At 35.7% G+C, this 8,374-nt stretch overlaps 1 non-coding gene across 1 annotated transcript; it reads left to right on the forward strand.

Moving 5' to 3' along the window:
- Positions 1-886: 886 nt before the first annotated feature.
- On the forward strand, positions 887-959 carry Smp_tRNA_01344_Pseudo_TTG.1.1. The gene has a single exon. It is a non-coding gene (tRNA).
- The last annotated feature ends 7,415 nt before the right edge of the window (positions 960-8,374 follow it).

Genomic DNA, 8,374 nt, shown 5'->3' on the forward strand with positions numbered 1-8,374 from the left:
TTACTAGATCTGTTTAGTCACCGAGAAAGAATAAAGTAAAAAACTCACCTAGCTAAATAAATTCTACTTGAATGAAGTGAAGATTTTCTTTTTTCCTATTTATGTTACTATATGGTAGATTGTAGAGAATTTTACGGTCAATGAATCCATGTTTCAACTATGGACTTTTACTATTATTCTGTTTATTATTGTTAACCACTTTTTTATTCTTCGTTAATTTACCGCTTACTCTTATCTGTTATGGTTAGTTATTTGATTATAGATCAGAGGGGGGTTTTGTGGAGAATTTAGTATTTTAATAGTTGATATCATGAGTCAATCGAAGCTAGACCATCATCGAAAACCTGGAAGCACTGGACGGCCGTTTCGTTCCATTATAGGACTCCTTAGCAGTGCGCATCCACGATCCCGCACTCGCAAGATTCGAACCCAGGACCTACCAGTATCGAGCCAGAGCCCTTAACCGATATGTTATGGTCAGTTATTTGATTGTAGATAAACTTTATTATGGTTTGTATTAAATAGAAAAGTATCGCCACAAACCTTCTATACTACTAAGATTAACAATCGTATAGTGACGAATGACTAGCCTTGAGAATCAGTTTATTGAAGTTGTAATATGAAGTCATGAATTGTGAAGTTAAATGTGAAACAGTTACCCATAATTATTACCGTTAGATTATTGAATAATACCATGATCTGACTGAAGTAAGACATATACAACTTTAGATAATGACCAGATGGTCTCAAGCTGAAACTTATCTTCTAGGTGGTGTCGTAGATATTACTGTTGAAAACAGAGTTTATGTACTTACTTAGTATTGTTTGTTTGAATCTTCCCATTGATGTTTTAGGACTGTAACTGGTCAGTCTCTAATTGGCATATGTTCAGACTGACTGAGTGGATAACGCGATGGCGTTTGAAGCGAAAGATACTGGGTTCGAGTCCCAGAGTGAACACCAACTCTAAGATGCAGTACATTTAGCTGACGAGTCCCAAATGGGACGAAACGTGCGTCCTAGATTCCACTGTTAGCCACCATCCATCTTTGCTTACCAGAGTTTATGTACTGTTTATTTTCAAAAAGGTATTGTGATAAGATTAGGTGGAAGTATAACGAGGTGAAGATCATAACACCAATCACAAAACATTTTGTGGGAACTATATTCACAATATAATTTCGACCGACTTATAAAAGCTACATATTTTGCATTGTATAAAACAAAATAAATAATTCTCACTGTAACTTGAGATTTCAAAATATTCAACATAAGCAACAAATAGAGTTTGATAATATGGATGAACGTATATTTATGCTAACAGAAATAATAACCTTACTGTCAGGGATAGAAAGAGAGGTCATAAAACAAAATAAGTGAAGAAATCAATCTTAGTCGGTCACACATCTTGAATACATGTAGAAAGAGAACTAGGAAAAGTGAATGTACAAACAATAAAAAATCTAACAAACTAACACATTTAAAAAATCGTTTGAAAACAAATAAGTATGGGGTTGTGGAGATTGTTCAGCTTTTTGATTACGATCATGAGTCAATCAATGTTAGAACACCGTTGAAGGCTGGGAAGCACTAGATGATCATTTCGTCCTATTGTGGGGCTCCTCAGAAGTGCGCATTCACCATCCCGCCTCGCCAGATTCGAGCCCAGGACCTATCAGTCCCGTGCGCGAGCGTTTAACAACTAGACCACTGAGCCGATCGGCATCCAACGGTGTTAATGTCTAACTTCAACCAATCCACCAAATTGAGCAACCATTTCATCAATGTCTTTAGTGAGTTGATATCTCCCAACAGACCTGGTTGAACTCCACTGTTTACTGCTTCTCACTAGAACTCCCAGGGAATACCTCATGGAGCTAGTCACTAGTGAGCATATGATATCAGCTATATAAAACTACTAAAATCTCCATAAAATTATTTATTTATTTTTCAACAATAAAAAAATACAATCTATTTCTAGTTTCATTGATGACTACTAATATAATCATAATCATTGCCTAAGGTTATAATATGATCATAACATTTAAGTAATATGTAATAAATTCATGTTTGTAAACATCACATTATGAACCAATTTCATAATCGAATGATTTACATTTTATGATTATTTTATCAATGTAGATTTCCTCATATGACTGTTAGTTAATATGCTCTGGCGCGAGATTGGTAAGTCCTGGGTTCGAATCTCGCTAGGCGAGGTTGTGGATGCGATCTGCCGAGGAGTCCCACAGTAGGACGAAACGGCCGTCTAGTGCTTTCAGGTTTTCCCTGGTGGTCTAGCTTCAATCAACTCACGCTTTCAACTATGAAAATATTAAATCTCCACAAAAACCCCTTCTGATAATTTAATCATTTCCCTCAAGATGTATTGGCTAGATTATTGAGGGAAATGTTAACACTAGTCTATTTAATGCGGTAGGAGTGGTTTACAAATATAACGTTTATGATATAAGGGATTTATGCAGCTTATTAAAGTTCATAGTAAAGATTATAGATTGAGGTAGTAGTGTAGCGAATAGAACACCGGTTGGGGACAACCGAATATTTCATGCAGTTAGTTCCCTTTATGAATTCAAATAAAGACAGAACAAATATTGGTGCAGAAATATAATGAATTCATATTATTCTGCATCAATATTTGTTCTGTCTTTATTTACAATCGAATGTATTTAGACACAAATTACAGACTATCTCACTAAATTCTGATAACCATACAGTAAACAGTTAATTTGCAAATTACCAACCAATTGTCTCAATCTTCACTGTTTCTTCTGTAAATATCAGTTCATATTCTCTAATTTCATTGTTTATGCATTTTCCAAACTATTGCGCTTCATTTCAGTTCTTTCCTCATCGGTCTTCTGCCAAAATACATTCTATGTTTGACCATCGCCATATACTACTTATATGGATATAAGTAGGCCACACCACAGTAGTACTCATCCACCATTCCCGTCAGCAACCGATACCACACGTCCTTCAGGTATTGTTGCAAGCGGTTAACATCTAGATAACTAGTTTCGATCAATTTACGATATTATGCAGCTATCTTTAAATGTGATTATTGACTGACTGTCAAACACTTAACATGATTGAACATCATTAGTCACAGATTCTCACTGAAACTATTGGAATTACCTCACAAAGATTGCCTCATATCAGGAAAACAAATTAAAACTGAACAGATTATTAAACATACAATGATATAAATAGTCACAAAATGGTAGATAGTTAACAATAGAAAGCATATCACACATTTTAACATCAGTTCTAGTGTATACGACTTGTTAAAAATTGCTAAATAAAATTCTAAATTAATACTTTCAACAAAATTTTGAATGAGATTAAACAGAGAAATACTTTTCACTCAGGTATTCATCTTTTTTTAACACTACAATATCATTTGATGGATAGTGTCTATCATTGGAATCAAGGACTCATGTTTCGTCCCATTCGGGACTCGTCAGCTGGATGTGCCTGCATCTCAAAGTTGATGTTCACTCTAAGACTCAAACCCAGTACCGTTTGCTTCAAACACCATCAAGTTATCCACTTGGTAGCTGAGTCCTGCTAGCCAAATAGGACGAAACGTGCGTTCACTGCTAGCCACTATCAATCTTTGCTTAATATGCTTGTGAATTAAAGCAATATCGAGGCAATCCGCATAGTATGCACATATGCCAATAAGAGACTGATCAATTACAGACCTAAACGTCAATGGTATGATTCAAGTAAACAATACTGAGTGAATTTACAGCTTTACTTTCTAATTCAGTCAATCAAATATATGATTCAAATTAATATGTTGTTATTCTTAAGTACTTACTTGCAAGTAAGTAAGTAAGTATTCTTAAGAAGCGCAGCATATTCTTTTCATTTTCATCCTGGCAATTTATGAATGAATGTTTTCTTTTAAATAAGATGCCTAACCTTATGAATCATAATTATTTTGGTTGAATTATCTGGTTTATTTATTACAGAATTATAATGTTCTTTACTACTTAATTTACAATTGACCTTTTAAAGCTACGTGTTATATTGCTGCAAGAGAGATGGAGAAAGTAAACATGGTTTATATGACATACGTTTGTATGTACTTTTGTTCTAAATACCCTAGATAACTTTGATCTTCTGCAAACAAATTGGTTTCGAACAATCATATGTTGATGAGCTCTTCATAACATTGACTTACTTACTTACTACTTACGCCTGTTACCCCTTGTGGAGCAGTATAGGTCAAACACCAGCATTCTCCATCCAACTCTGTCCTGGACAAACCTTTCCATTTCTTTCCAGTCAACATTCATTCTTTTCATACCTATTTCAATCTCCCGACGTAATATGTTCTCTGGCCTTCCGCTTCCCTTCACAATTGCTAATTAGCGATTCCCTCGTGATTCAATTTGGGGATTTCCCTAATGTATGTCCGATCCACTTCCAACGTCTCTTCCTGATTTCCTCTTCAGCTAGAAGCTGGTTTCTCCTATCCCATAAAACGCTGTTGTTGATAGTATACGGTCAGTGAATGTTGAGTATTTTGCGTAAACAACTGTTTATAAATACTTGCACCTTCTTGACAATGGATGTAGTAGTTCTCCACATTTCAGCTCCGTACAGTAGAACTGACTGTCTTGACGTTCTTATTAAAGATTCTCACTTTGAAATTAGTTGACATTTGTTTTGAGTTCCATAAGTTCTTCAATTGTAGGGATGCTGCCCTTGCTTTGCCAATTCTCGCCTTTACATCTGCATCCGTTCCTCCTTGTTTATCAATGATGCTTCCCAGGTACGTGGACGTTTCCGAATCTTCCAGAGGCTGCTGCTACGTTTGCTGTCTTCGTCTGTATTTGTTCGTGTGTTCATAACATTGAAGTTCTATTTTTTGCGTGGACATAATGTGTATATAAAACAACAAGACTAAACAAAATCATTGATTTAGGTTGTAGCAAGATATTGCTTTTCTTATTGATTCAAGTATTTACCGTACAAATTATGTGTTCATATATTACTAAAGCACTTTATTCTTGTTATATCGAGTGCAGTGCGTGCGTGCCCTGTTGATACATGAACGTGCTGATACCCGCCAATTAGAGAGGGGCGAATTATCGATCAGAGCAATGATACACAAAAGCCGTATGAGCAGTGTTGAGCACTTATTAGTCCTGTTTTCTGCCTAGCCCAGGCAATTAAGTCCAGAACATTAATAACAGCCTCTGCAATATGAATCATTACTCACAAACATACTGGGTTTATATACCAAACAAACTGACCACATCGTACCAATGAAATAGAATATAACATTTGTACAAGATTTAGCCAAATGTGGCTGTGAATAGAGGGAACAGTAATTAATGGACTGGGGATAACTCAAGAATGGTAAATCGCGCAGTAATAGTCTGAGTCAAAATAAAGCTTATGATAAGAGGGATGCGAATATGAATAGTTTAGTTACTTAACAATTATACAATAGAAAATATACATATCACATTGATCCATAAATAATTCTCAAAGTTAACATTCATCAATCTCCACGGGATATAACAGTTCTTATTCTGAGTATTACGTTCATTGAAGACTAACTTAAAATAAAATCTGTTGAGCATTAGTTTAACGTTTATAACTTTAGAAATAATTTTACTCTAGACTATACATCTATATGCTGCAAAACAACGAAGGCCATCATCCAGAAGATACAAGTGTTTATTAACAGTTGTCCACGGAAAATAAGCTTTGGAAGTGGATAGGACACACATTCAGGAAATCACCCAACTGCGTTACAAGGCAAGCCCTCACATGGAATCCTGATGGTCAAAGGAGAAGAGGAAGATCAAAGAACACATTACGCCGAGAAATGGAGATAGACGTGAGAAGAATGAACAAAAGTTGGATAGAATTAGAAAGGAAGGTCGAGGACAGAGTGGGTTTGAGAATGCTGGTGGGTGACTTAAGCTCCAGCGGGAGTCACAGGCGTAAATAAGTAATAAATCTGTATGAATTAATCTTGAACCTGACCCTCAATGAAAGCAACATTTAAAGTAAATTTACTATTTCCCTTTAAAGTACTGAATAAATTATCATTTGCATTTTGTATTTTAACTTAGTTTCCGGTAGAATTACATTACAATAATTGTAACCCAGTATTACCTTTTTTATAATATTTTCATTCTAAATCAATTTTCTGAATAACTTTACAAGTGAATTTTAATAATTTGGAACAATTAGTCATAATTCATTTAGTATTGCTTGTTTGAATCTTCCCATCGATGTGTTAGGACTGCAACTGGTCAGTCTCTAATTGGCATATGTGCATACTGTGCGGATTGCCTCGATATAGCCTCAATTCACAAGCATGTTAAGCAGAGATGGATAGTGGCTAGCAGTGGAATCCAGGACGCGCGATTCATCCTATTTGGGACTCGTCAGCTGGATGTACCTGCATCTCAGAGTTGATGTTCACTCATAATGTATTCACTAAGTCAATTTATCACTATTGTATATACGACTAGTTTAAAAAAGCAAACTAACTTTCTTCTGATTGTTCTTCAAAAATGGTGTCATTATATTGATTATACTGTAGTTTACTAGTAAAATTCTACTAAAGAACATTTGTTTTGTATAAGGACTTGCGTCAAAATTTGATCAAATACTCTTACAATATTTGGGAGCTGAGTTGATGTGAGATATTGAAGACTTGCTTACTTACTTACGCCTGTTACTCCCAGTGGAGTATAGACCGCCCACTAGCATTCTCAAACCTACTCTGTCCTGGGCCTTCCTTTCTAGTTCAACTTTTGTTCACTCTTCTCATGTCTGTCTCCGTTTCTCGGCGTAATGTGTTCTTTGTTTTTCCTCTTTTCGCTTAACGTTGAAGATTTCAGGTGAGGGCATGCCTTGTGACACAGTTGGGTGACTTCCTCAATGTGGGTCGTATCCACTTCCAGTACTTCTTCCTGATTTCTTCCTCCACTGGATGGAATCCGGCTTGTTGTCTCCCATAGTAGAATGTTGCTCATAGTGTCTGGCCAACGGATCGGAAGTATTTTGCATAGACAACTGTTAATAAATACCTGTAGTTTTCCAACTTTCCGCCCCAGAGACATCAAAGAGACAGAATGTATACGTAAAATCTCAGAGAATGAATTTGTAGTGTTGGTTACTATGTTAAGCTCACATAACGTATTACACCTACTGGACAGACCAATTTTTTCATCCTTCTTTAGTTGTATTTTAACCCTGTTTATTATTCGCTTATCAACCTTGACTGTTTTTATATAAGGATATGTGTATTCACTTCTTATCTTATGTCTGTAACTTATTTTTGTTCGGCTCTGAATGTCGATTAAATCTTGATTAAATCGAATTGACTCACATACCTTCTCCACCACGCGTCATTTCACTTCACTCTCTTCTCTTTGCTTCCCTCGCTTCATCCCTTTGATTGTCTGTCCAGATCAATGAGTGTACAAAATATACGTATTCAAAAATCCGTCCTCGTATTTAACTTATTCAATTCCGTTATTCACTAACATGAGTTAAGTCGTCGAGGATTGACGACATATATATTTCAATCACAATAATTCATACAATATTACTGGAGTCAGATATCGGACTACATATTTAATGTAAATCCAATGTTTCCCCTGAAAATCTGGTTCAAGCTTTTTCAAAGGAAATATAATCAAACATCAAAATTATTGAATATAAATAAGTTTTGATGGGGTTTTGTTGCTGGATGGTTTGGTCGTCGAGCTTTCGTCGTTCTTCTGAACGTCACCATTAGCATAAACTTCGGGTAGAAGTGAAGCGTTCGAATTCCTCCATATTTGGTTCACAGCTTGTCCTATATATCTTCTCCATCATGCAAATAAGTACACGATTCTCTGATTAACTGTTTACTGTATACGGCTATTTTATGATTACAATTCATTATGTTAAAACATTACAAATCTCTTACGTAATACATGGTTAATCACAAACTTTACCCTGTTTTTTTTCTATTTATCTTATTCACTTAATAATTATGATTATCAGAAGAGGTTTTCTGGATATTATAGTAATTTCAATAGTTGAAATCATGAGTCAATTGAAGCTAGACCATCATGACCGTCTAGTGCTTCCAGGTTTTCCATGATGGTATAGCTTCAATTGATTCATGATCTCAACTATTTAAATTGTAGATCAGAGGGGGTATTGTGGAGAATTTAGTATTATCACAGTTGAAATCATGAGTCAATTGAAGCTAGACCTACATCGAAAACCGGCTCGAGACTGGTAGGTCTTGGGTTCGAATCTCGCAAGTGCGGGATCGTGGATGCGCACTGCTGAGGAGTCCCATAATAGAACGAAACGTCTC

This window comes from Schistosoma mansoni (assembly GCF_000237925.1).
Source record: "Schistosoma mansoni, WGS project CABG00000000 data, supercontig 0062, strain Puerto Rico, whole genome shotgun sequence".
Taxonomy (NCBI): Eukaryota; Metazoa; Platyhelminthes; class Trematoda; order Strigeidida; family Schistosomatidae; genus Schistosoma; species Schistosoma mansoni.